Source organism: Cervus elaphus, chromosome 18 (assembly GCF_910594005.1).
Source record: "Cervus elaphus chromosome 18, mCerEla1.1, whole genome shotgun sequence".
Classification (NCBI taxonomy): domain Eukaryota; kingdom Metazoa; phylum Chordata; class Mammalia; order Artiodactyla; family Cervidae; genus Cervus; species Cervus elaphus.
In genome coordinates, this window is record NC_057832.1 from 20,615,069 (window position 1) to 20,625,445 (window position 10,377).

The window sequence follows — 10,377 nt, forward strand, 5'->3', positions numbered from 1 at the left end:
AGATCCCACATGCAGCGGAGCAACTAAGCCTGAGTGCCACAAATACTGAAGCCTGCACACCCAGGGCCCGTGCTGGGCAACAGAAGAGGCCATTGCAATGAGAAGCCTGCAAACCGTTACTAGAGAGTGGTCCCTGCTCCCTGCAACTAGAGAAAGCCCTTGTACAGCAACAAAGACTCAGTACCACCAAAAACTAAATCAAGAGCTACTGCAAAGAGTCAGGGACTAGGAGTAAATGAAGTCAGGCAAATCAAGCATTGAGGGCAGAGTCCAGGACATGCTGGTCAGGATCCCCATCACTCTTATCATGAGTCTGTGTAAAACTCCACGGAGGCAGCAGCCCTCGACTGGCCTGGTCTCGGAGGGGTTCAGACAAAGTGAATTCTTTACACTGACACTGAAGAATAAGTAGGGGCTTGAGAAGGGCAGAGGAAAAGCCTTGCACAGAGGCCGATGAAGATCACCTGGCTGTGGGTTACAAGGAACCACGAGGAGGGAAGGTCAGGTGAAAGCCGAGGGTGTGCAGCAGGGGGCCACATGCAGGAAGCTTGCTGGGGCCTGAACCCAGAAGTCGGGGCTTTCTTTATCTCACAGGCACTGGGAAACAAGGGAAGATATTGGATCGAAAAATAACATGACTGAGGTAGAATGGCTTATAGAGAGACAACTCTTCTACAGGCAGAGGAGATGTCAGCCATCATCACATGTGCTCCTTCGCTGTAACCTCCTGATGACTTACATCCCGAATGCAAAGCCAAAACACACATGCAGGAAATGGTCTGGGAACATGAGGCAGGAAAACACTGTCCTCAATCCCCAAAGGACTCAGAGCCCATGTTTCACTGTTTTGTATACTAACCAAGTCAGCTCTTCTTTATCTCTGAGCCGTGGACCCTGAGTGTGGGTATGTGTGTCTGTATACATGCATGTATGTATTTTCAGCAGGGTATACATTTGTATAAAATTACATTTTTCATGTGATTTGTACAAAATCACACAGCAATTTTAATGATTTATGAATTTGTTCTAGTGGTTGTGTTCACATCCCTTTTACTATTCTTTCCTTAAATAAATAGATCATTGTTGGGACTCCAGCAAGATGCAAGCAAATGAAAGCTAGCTTCCTTTGAAATACCTGAAGATGTGGCACCAAATGATTAGACTGGAACTGGAACTGTTCCCTTTCATGAAAAAAAAAAAAAAAAAGTGTTCCTCGCTTTTCTACAGTGGTCATTACGCCATTTTATTTCCCAACCCTGAGCCTGTGTGTCAATGGTGTTTATCGTCACAATAGCACTCTTGTTTCACTTCTGGTTGCTTCCACACATTGATTTTCATTCCCTACTTGGCATCTATGTGCATTTTAGCTTGTGACTCATGGATAAAACCAATTTTTATTTTCCTGTCTGAAGCTGAATTTTTATAGGTATTTCTCCTAAATATTCTTAGACAAGCTAAATGCAGCATTGACTATCATAAATGCTGAAGAGCTGAGGTCAGGCCAACGCGTGGTTGTAACTCATGTATACCATATTTCTTGGCCTGGCTAATTCTGTGTATTCATTGACAAAGAGAATCTGCCAGAAGTTGTTTTCTATTTGACGGCAGGCCAACAGATGCTGTGAAATCATGCCACCACGGGCCAAGTTGTCACCTCAGTATTCCTGTTATCAGAGACTTCATTGTACAAATCCCTTGCCCACTGTTATGTCATATTTACTTGTTCCGATAGATAAAGGCCCATGTCCAGATGACTGAACTCTTAGGAGGGTTCTATTTTTACCTGATTCCCTAAAAGCTACATACGAGTGACAAATATTTCCATAGGATTAATGAATAGGTGTTTAAGTCTCCTCTGTTCTCATTAAATCCTCGCTTTTTCTTTCGTACTTGGAACTCTGTTGAATTTGTAGATGAGAAACATTTTCCATATATAATGAATCCAGGGACTTTTTAACCTACTCAGTTTTGTTATATATATTGGTCACTGTTTTAAGGAATTGTTCCCAATCTAACCAAGAATCAAATAACCCAAGAATTTGGTACTCCTTCATTTAGAATATTTTCATATCTTTGAATAATATATGTAGAGAATATTTCTTGATAAGATCAAGAAATGACCAAGGGGATCATGTAGCTTTAGCCATCCTTGTTTTTATCATTTGCCAAAAAATTTCCTTAGCTTCGTGGTAACCGCATAGAAACCAAATGACTTGGTTTTCTTTCCACTTCTCTAGGCAACAAACCAATTTTTTTTGGTTTCCATGGACACCAAGTTGAGCAACAGTAGCTAGATCTGTAAAAACTGCTATCTGACTTGGAGTCTGATGGTGACCTACACACCAGCCCTGGTCATTCAAGCCTGGCTCTCTAAGGGACCCACACGGATGAGACTGGCTGCTAGCATCTGGGATAGTACCCAGTTACTGTCCCTGGTGCTTTTCCAGTTTCTTAATTTGTGGAGGTTCACAAATCATTATGGATCTTGTCTTGATATCTGGCTAGTCAGAAAGCTTCAAAATTAGGAGTGGGAATGGTAATAAAACAGGTCTAGCTGAAATAGATTTACTTTCTTTCCACTTGGTTAAGAAAGAGGCTGCTATTTTAACTCAGTTAAGAAGTAGTACTTATTTGGAAATCCTTGTGGGAAGCCCAAAATGTACTTGAAATGAGAGAAGTCATAAACTTATTTAGCACATATGAAGCATAGCTTTGAATCTAGGCAGTAACTGAAAGTCCATCCGTACTGGCTCTGGAGAAACATAAGAAAAGATTGAACTGCATTATCCTGTAACATACACAAATTCTCCAGGGCCTGTTCCCTTCTAACTTAGGACAGAACAAACAATTAATTGAAAAGATAAATTTGGTTTCCAGATTTTGAATATGTTGTTCTTTGGTTTTACTTGCATTGTGTAAAAATTCTCCATTTCCCAGCTGCCCCAAAATTAAGAGTTTAAAAACTGAATCTTTCAGACCATTGATCAGTGTTGGAAATGTTGACAAAGAAAGGTTTTGAAAAAATAGTGGAAATGATACTTTAACTGGAATTAGGGGATACAACTTTGTCATAAATATGCAAGACCACTGTAGTAGGTATGTAATTTCTCTTTTCTCAGTCTCTATCTCATCTATAAAGCTCTAGCTTGGAACAGGAATAAAACTTTCAAGTTCATGGCTGTAGAGATTTGATCTTGGTATTTTCATAAAAAGCCTCTAATTGCTTCTTTTTCTCTTTGTACTATAGAACTTTTCCATGAACACCATACAAAATGGATTCCTGAGGAAAGAGTGGGTCTTTCTCAGAGATTTTCATTTTTGGTTTGTTTCTAGTAATTTTAGATAGACAAATAGAAGTGGAATTTTAAAATGTAGTTTTTTCTTTTAAAAAAAGAAGAGATAGAAATAGACGGTAGTTGGCTATCAGAAATCAGCCAAAGTTTCATGGGTGTATACTGAATTGGTGATTTGAAGTGATATATTTTGTCATTAGTACATCAGGAATAGAAGAAAAATTTAGGAGAAATATTACAGAGAAACCTTTAGCTTTACAAACCTAGGGACTGACACATTTACATACCACAGTTCCTTGGCAGCTCCTTTAATACATGCAAAGTTTCCCATCTCACTAAAGTAACCTGGGCAAATTAAAGGGAAAAAGCATTCCAGGTAAAAGAACACTGTGATCAGAGATTGGGAAGTAAGAGATAGCATGCTGTGTAGAGGCAGTGCAAAGAGCTGGTTTAATCCTTTAGGAGGATAAAATATAGAAGGACACTAGATCATTCAGAGTTCAGGTGCAGATAACAGAAACCATTTTGTTGATTTTAAAAGAACTGTGGGGAAAAAAAGTAATAAAAAAACTGTGAAACAGAAACCAAATGAGGGGAGTTACTCAAGAGGGTCAAACACTGCTATCTTGTCAAGAAAGATCAGGGCTGAGGAGTGTCTAGTAGCTTTGACTGTTAGGAAACCTTTGATATTCTTAGCAAACACTGACCGGGAGGTAAACTGGGTCACACTGCAGGGATTATGGTATGAATAGGAGATGAGGAAGAGGAAGTAGAGTAATCTGTCTTCTGAATGCTTGGCTCTGAAGGGAAGGAAAGCTCTATCTGAAGAAAAACATAAAATGGAGGAAGATTTTGATCTTAAGCTGTAAAAATCTTAAACAGGTATGGATGCAGAAAGAAAGAAGTCAATGGTTAGATAAGACTTGAAGGAGAGAGGCAGATACTTGATACTAGATGCCCTCAGATTTGGAGTAGAAAGATGGAGGCTGGAGGAGGCAGTGCTGGTCTTAGGTAAGAAGAGAATTATGTGTTTCTCAATATGAGGCAGAGGAGGGAAGCCTGAGTGAAAAAGCAGATGTGTTTGTAAACTGGGGGAAAGAAGGGAGTAGAAATCACACCCAATAGATTATTTTCTTGATAAGAAACAGACCATTTGCTGAGAGAGAGAATGGAAGGGGGGGTGAAACAGGGTGGGGCAGAGAGTGTGAAGAAGAAATGGGTGGGGGAAAAGAGCCAGAAGTGATCAGAACTGCTCAACAGGACTGACTTTGAAGAAGTGGGGAGATTTCTGAGGAAAGGCTTAGAGTAATATGATAATTGTCAAGACCTTGGGAACTGTGGTCTTTTAGAAAGTGCTGGTGGGTAGTTTGAAAGGTGATGTTCCTCTTTAAAATACATTTGTTTTGAAGCTGTCCACATGATGACTTGTAAATTATCATCATCACCTGTACCCAGGTCTCCTGCATTGAAGGTAGACGCCTTACCCTCTGAGCCACCAGGGAAGTCCATCATCACCTGTTAGTCATCTATTAATATGATCAATCTTTTGTTTCTAAGACCATCTTCAGTGCTTTGAATAGGAGTGAGACAAAATGGCAGAAGTGTATCATTAACAAAATAATGTTCTAAGAACTTACATTTTGAAGCACTCTTCTGTGAATTCCCTGGCGGTCCAGTGGTTAGAACTAAACACTCTGCCTGAGCTCCGGGTCTGATTCCTTTCCAGGAACTAAGATTCTGCAAGTTGCGTGGCACAGCCAAAAAAGTAAAATAAAATTTGAAGTACTTTTCTGTGACTGAAACTCACTTTAGGTTAAACCTGATTGAAGATTTTACAAATTTGCCCAATAGACTGAGTAAGGATACAACAAGATGCTCAAAATTATTACTCATCAGGGATACACAAAATACAAGGTAATACCACCATACTCCTATTAGAGTATCCAAAATGGCACACACTGAACATACCAGGTGTTAGCAAGGATCTGGAACAAGGAGGATTCTTATGAACTGTTGATGGGAATGAAAATGGTTCTACCACTTTGGAAAAATAGTCTGGCAGTTTCTTAAAAATATGCACATCTACATCCATATCATGTGACAAAGACACTTCATCCTCAGAATCAAAAATATTTGTGTGTAAGTCTGCGCAGACTTTGCTTTCTGTATGGCAGAAAGTGAAGAAGAACTAAAAAGTCTCTTGATGAAAGTGAAAAAAGGAGAGTGAAAAAGTTGGATTAAAACTCAACATTCAGAAAACTAAGATCATGGCATCTGGTCCCATCACTTGATGGCAAATAGATGGGGAAACAGTGAGAGACTTTATTTTGGGGGGCTCCAAAATCACTGCAGATGGTGTCTGCAGCCATGAAATTAAAAGACGCTTGCTCCTTGGAAGAAAAACTATGACCAACCTAGACAGCATATTAAAAAGCAGAGACATTACTTTGCCAACAAAGGTCCATCTAGTCAAAGCTGTAGTTTTTCGAGTACTCATGTATGGATGTGAGAGTTGGACTATAAAGAAGGCTGAGTGCTAAAGAATTGATGCTTTGAAATGTGCTGTTGGAGAAGACTCTTGAGAGTCCCTGGACTGCAAGGAGATCCAACTAGTCCATCCTAAGGGAAATCAGTCCTGAATATTTATCGGACTGATGCTGAAGCTGAAATTTCAATACTTTGAACCGGGTCAATACTTTGGTTGGATGGCATCACCAACTCGATGGAAATGAATTTGATCAAGTAAGCTCTAAGAGTTGGTGATAGACAGGGTAGCCGGGCGTGCTGTAGTCCATGGGGCACAAAGAGTCAGACACGACTATGCAACTGAACTGAACTTTGTATAGACTATCCAAGAGAAAAAGAAATTTATGGCTATAAAAAGATACATGCAATGTTCATGGAAGTTTTATTTGTAATAATCTTTTAAAAAAGGAAGCAACAAAAATGCCCATCAACTGGTGAGTGGATAAATAAATTGTGGTATATCCATACAATGGAATACTACTTGGCAATAAAAGTAAACAAACTGCTGTCTGTACAACATAGCTGTATCTCAAAATAAATATGGTTAGTGAAAGAAGTCAGACAAAAGAGAGCACACAGTGTATTGTTCCATTCATAAAATAGTCTAAAAACCCAAACTAACCTATAGGATCAGAAAACAGATCAGAGGTTGCCTGGAGATGGGGCTTGGGGCTGGGGGAGGCAGGTGGAAGGATTACAGTGGAAAGCAAGAAAACTTTTGTGGGTGAAGCATATGTTCATTATCTTGAATGTGATTATGGTTTCATAGGTACATTCATTAGTCATAACTTAGCAAACTTTACTCTTTAAATATGGGCTTTCCTGGTGGCTCAGACAGTCAAGAATCCACCTGCATTGCAGCAGACTCAGGTTCAATCTCCGGGTCAGGAAGATCCCCTGGGGAAGGGATGGCACCCCACTCCAGTATTCTTGCCTGGAGAATCCCATGGAGAGAGGAGCTGGTGGGCTACAGTCCATGGGGTCACAGAGAGTTGGACTTGACTGAGTGACACATACACATACTTTAAATATGAACAGATAATTACATTTTAATAAAGGTGTTAAAACAAGAGAAATAACGCACATGTTCAAAAGTTGGAGAATGATTTAATTATGCTATAGAACAGTAAATTTTTGGAATACTATATCTTTTAAAAATGTTTTTTCAAAGAGCATTTAGTATTGTCAGAAAATGCTCATAGTATTCAGAGACATGTGTTGTTCTGATTGATAGTGGTCCATTAACATTTGATGAATATGAAATGAATGATGTAGTGTTAAATGAAAAGAGCAAGGCATAAAAATGCATCCATAAATTAAATAAGATCCCAATTGTGGTAACTCTCTCTCATCTCTCATGGCTGAAAAGAAATCTCTCAAAATGTTAACAGTGGTTGTCTCTGTGAAGTGGAATATGATTTTTATTTTCCTTCTTATGCTTTTGGGGCTTTTCTGTACTTGATCTTCCACCACTTTTATAAATAGACAAAAACCTACCCAATGCTCTTTGAAAAGATTCTTTCCCACAAAGGGAACTCACTGGTGCAAATATTTTTCGAAAATCTATCAATCTGACTGAAGCACATGGCATCTTTTCTTGCACTTCTTCACGGTAACCTGCTGCTGAACACTGAGGGAGTTCAGTGGAATGGTGATGCGCTGGAAAGACCAGCTTCAGCCTGCAGTTAGCTTGCAATGAGATATAGCCTAAAAATGCACGTTTTTAAGTTATGCTTTATGTAGCCTTAGGTATTCACTTACCTTTATCACTTCATTGCTAGCTGTCCCCTGATAAAACCGGGTCAAAGACAGGGAGAATCAATTCCCCAGGTTATGTCTGGTACAGATCTGCCAGGAAATGTTCACCAAGGATGTCCTGATGAGGAGAGGAGAGCAGCTGTGTATCAGACGCAGATAACTCCTCAGCTTTTTGTCCAATCCATGGTGAGCATTTCTTTCCTCTGAGTCAAAAAGACAACCAGGGGAGGGCAAGCCTGTGGAGTGAGAGCTCAGGAAGAAGGCTAGTGAAAGTGAGGGTCATAGGTGAGGAGGAATCAGGAGAGCTCTCATGCACAGAGATGAGCCTTCATTACCGTTCCCCACATGGGGGACATTTGTCCAGCGAGCCTTCCATTCTGCTTTCCTGTCCCCTGGAGAGCTGCAATGACTGATGCTATCCTCACTGTGGGGGTGCCGTGGCCGGAGGGGACAGGGCTGGGGCCTGAGGCAAAGACGATGGTGAGACCCACAGGGAGCCCTCCCACTCCTACCCCACCGCAGGGTAGCTGGGTTGTAGCTGCACCCGACACATGAGAATCAAAGGGAGCGCGAGCGTGAGGCGTGCAGGACTGGACGGCAGGGACAGCTGGGGCAGCGCGAAGGCGGGGAGTGATGCCTCTTCCAGTTTGCAATAACAACAGCCTCCAATAAAACTGCACTGCAAAGCGTGGGAAAGAAACAGAACGCAAAGACTAAAAGTCAGAGAGAAAAGCCTGAAGAACTGATGATGGAAAAAGACAGAACTGACTTGTAGTGAAAGGGTGGGAGATGGTATCTCCTCAAGTGAAAAGGAAATACAGATGTTGATGATATCGGGACTCTGAAAGGAAACTCGGATTACCCAGACTTAACTGAAACACTTCTTAATTCTCCAACAGCTGGTACAGAAAAGGTGGTACAAAAAGAAAATCTTTATCAGGCAGTGAATCTGACGCCAGGGAATCAAAGAAAAAGAGATGCTGCTGTCAAATCAAGGGCTGTGTCAGGGGTATGATCCTGAACAAATAACTGGTGCACAGACAGCAGTGGAGAATTCATGCTTCTCATGAAGCGGGCAGGAAGATTCAGATGAGGCAGACTTGGTGCTGGTAGAAGCAGCAAAGATGAAGTGTGCTCAGATTGTAACTGCCACTTATGCACAGACTAACTTGACATTCTTGTCCAGAAAATGAAGCTCAATAGTGGTCTACGTTGTCATACATATAATTTCATATATACATAAACTGATGTATATAAACGGTGGGTCTTGGTTTTTGGTTTATTAGTATGAAGAAATAACTAGATTCTAAAGAAGATAAAGTCTCATATGTTCATTTTGAAGTTGTATTAGAGGTGCTGGTTTTTGTTTTTTATTTATTTTTTGAGTCTATAGTTCTGGTCACTTTGAACAAATAAATAAAGCTTTCTTAGTTGCTTCCTTTATCAGGAAAAAGCCATTTGATAACATGATACATTATTTCCTCTGCATTAGGGAACATATTTTCTAAATGTTGGAGGAAATCTCCATAGTCATTACTCAATCTGATTTTGTGTTTAACTCATATATGCCTAAGGACAATTTTGGGTTTTTTTTTTTATTTGAAGTTTTTTTTGTGTGTGTATATATATAAAACACATGTAAATGATTTTCACTTCCTTGTTTTTATTTTTTTAAAAACATTTGCCAAAAAAATGCCAATTCATAACCATGAATAAGCCCATGTTTCTGGGATGCTCTAACTCTGAGCAGCCTAAGAAATAAATCAATTCAAGTAAAATGGAAACTTTCCTGAAACCTTATCCTTTCAAATTAGGTAGCTGATTCTGTAATTATTTGGAAAATTTAAACATAATGTAAAAAAATTAAATTGGACAACAAAAGCAGTTGTATTTGAATCCATATCTGTAACTACATATAAAAGGAAGTTTATTTGAAAAACTCCTGACAGGAAAAATTTCATCACTAACAAGAATCTTCCCACCCAGATGAGAAAACTAGAAAAATCCTAATGTGTTTTAATTAGCCAAGCAAGACTTAGTTAAATGGACATTTACAGGTTTCTTCTAGTGAACCTCTTCTGTCCTAGAGTTGAAATCCCTGCACTGTGTCAACTAAGAGGTCAATGGTTCAGGATAAGGAACACATGTACACCCGTGGCGGATTCATGTCAATGTATGGCAAAACCAATACAATATTGTAAAGTTATTAGCCTCCAGTTAAAATAAATAAATTTCTATTTAAAAAAAAAGAGGCCAATGTATAAGACTTTGCTCATGAAAACCTAATTGTGCGGTTAGAGATGTCAATTTAGGACCTGCTAGAATAAATGGGTGAATAAGCTTTTGTAATCTAAACTACTGATCTACATGTTTTTCTTTACCCCAACTGATTCTTCACATATAGGTTCAATCTTTTCAGTATCTGGGTTATTGGTTCAGCAGAAGTGTGAAAAAGCAATAACATCGTAGTAATCAGAATGTTGCCCAGTTAATTATGGCTCCTCTTAGTGTAGAGATTATAAAATTATAGAACAAATTTCCTGTATCACCTCCTACACACAAATCAGTTCAGTTCAGTTGCTCAGTAATGTCCGACTCTTTGCGACCCCATGCACTGCAGCACGCCAGGCTTTCCTATCCATCACCAACTCCCAGAGCTTGCTCAAACTCACATCCAAACTCATGGTGGTGCCATCCAACCATCTCATCCTCTGTCGTCCCCTTCTCCTCCTGCCTTCAATCTTTCCCAGCATCAGGGTCTTTTCCAATGAGTCAGTTCTTCGCATCAGGTGGCCAAAGT

The 10,377-nt window shown here is 39.8% G+C and overlaps 1 pseudogene; it reads left to right on the top strand.

The window, feature by feature from the left end:
* The first annotated feature begins 7,982 nt into the window (after window positions 1-7,982).
* On the top strand, window positions 7,983-9,728 carry LOC122674682 (annotated as a pseudogene).
* The last annotated feature ends 649 nt before the right edge of the window (window positions 9,729-10,377 follow it).